At 35.1% G+C, this 1956-nt stretch overlaps 1 pseudogene; it reads right to left on the bottom strand.

The window, feature by feature from the left end:
* Window positions 1-823: 823 nt before the first annotated feature.
* On the bottom strand, window positions 824-1738 carry LOC123626774 (annotated as a pseudogene).
* Window positions 1739-1956: the final 218 nt, after the last annotated feature.

Here is a 1956-nt window from a genome sequence, read left to right as displayed (position 1 = left end):
TGGCTAAATCTATCTTACTTTTAGTTTGGTATTTTACATTTCCAATTTGCACATCTAAAAGCTATTTTTATTTTTATTTTTTGTCTTCCAAACTTTGTACAACATATATTTTAGGATGAAAATTTCCATCAAATGGTAACAGGAGCAAGATTTTTAACACAATAATGTTTAATGCTAAGGATGTTATGTCTCTGTTGATCAAAAAGAAAATCCTATCTTAGACTTGATTAAAATTTAGTGTTTTAGGCACTATCTTAATAAAACTAGCAACCTCAATTGTTAGCTCATGCCTAAATAGGTTACTTTCAACAAATTACTGAAATAATTTCTCTCTTTTAAAAGAGTTTGTTCCTATTTAAAGATAAAATATATTTATTCACTGAATCAATAGAACATTTTGAGCAACTCATAGCTTTTTTATGAGAGCTGATTCACCAAAAGAAAATCATTTCAATCCTCTACAGCAGAGCTTCAGCTATAGAATTTAGGCATCACTGAGAAGTTAGGACAGGTAAAAAGACATTTATTAACACTTAGTGACATAACAGTTTTTTTAAATAACTTTAAACATTATTTCTCTTAATAATTTTTCAGGTAACAGTGTCTAAAGAATACAATTTTTAAGATTAATATACAAAATCACCTTAGGGAATTACTGTAAGATGCTACTTTGCCAGCATGGCCCAGCATCTGTCTTAGTTTCTTTTCCCTTCATCTTTGCTTTAAAAAAAAAAAACAACCCAAAACTAAAACCAAAAAAACACCTAGAAGGTGAGGCAGGTGATTGTCTTCGTGAGCTATTTGATATAGACTGTGGCAGAAGATGAAGAGAATAGAATGATATATTTAAAAAGCCAACTCAAGCACAGAATGCTTCCCATGTTATGATCCAGTGGAATGCAAGCTAGAAATAGGATAGAATTTAGAAATACGGCTCTGTGTTGATGGGTTAAGGCATTCAGACTCCCCAGTCCTTTTAAAGAACACTTCCTGTTCCTGGAGTTTCCTGGCAAACTCTTCTTCCAGTGTCTTTTTCCTAGGTCTCAATTTCTCTCTCCACTCCTTTAATTTTTGGCTGTGTTCCTCATCTAACTCCTTTAGTTTCTGTGTCTCATGCTCAACCAACAGGTGGCATTTTTCATTCTGCAGCTGATGCAGTTCTCAGACATTGGCTTCACACTGCAACTGAAGATCCCGCATTTGATTTTCATGTTTCTGATGCTGAGCCATTCTCTCATTTTTCTGCCTCTTTTCTTCTTGTGCAGCAAACTGTTTAATTTTGTCGCAGTCCTGATCTGGCGTAGCTGTTGAGTTAATTCTCAAACTTTTCTTAAACATGGTCATTCGAGTCTTAGCTTCACTGTGGTGAATCTTGGGTAATATTGTTCTTTCTTGAGTCTGCCTGTTTTTCAATTCCTCAAATAAGTCATTGATTGTAACACTCCATTTGTTCTGTTTCCTTCTCATGGCGCTTAAGTAGCTGATGTCTTTGTATGAAATATTGATCTTTAAGTTGCTTCAATGTTTTCTTTTGTCTTCTTGTTTCTTGTAAAGATATTGATCCACTGTCTTTAGTTTTACTGAGGAAGCTAGAGACGGATAAATTCAAGTCAATGCTGCTGTTATCAGCAGTAGAACCAGTGCCTGAATCAGCATCATGTTCCTTTTGATTCTCAGATTCTGGAAGCAGCATGGTTTCATTTCTTGACAAAGCACTGATTTCTCCTTCATTTTCTGCATCTCCAGAGTTGATATTAATACTGGGTATTAGAACAGGCTGAGGTTCACTGGGCTGTGAAACTGCAGTAACCTGAGGTTCTGTTTTAATTGGCACTTCATATGGCATTTCTTTTTTCTCTGTATCTATCTGAGTAGTGGCTTTATGAGCATCCTGAGTGTCACCTCCTAAAGCCTTTTGGTCAGCATCAATCACTACATTTCCAACCTTTGTTTTTT

The sequence above is a fragment of the Lemur catta genome, chromosome 23 (genome assembly GCF_020740605.2).
Source record: "Lemur catta isolate mLemCat1 chromosome 23, mLemCat1.pri, whole genome shotgun sequence".
Classification (NCBI taxonomy): domain Eukaryota; kingdom Metazoa; phylum Chordata; class Mammalia; order Primates; family Lemuridae; genus Lemur; species Lemur catta.
Note: the sequence above shows the minus strand (reverse complement) of the source record. Positions and strands in the feature narration are given on the sequence as shown.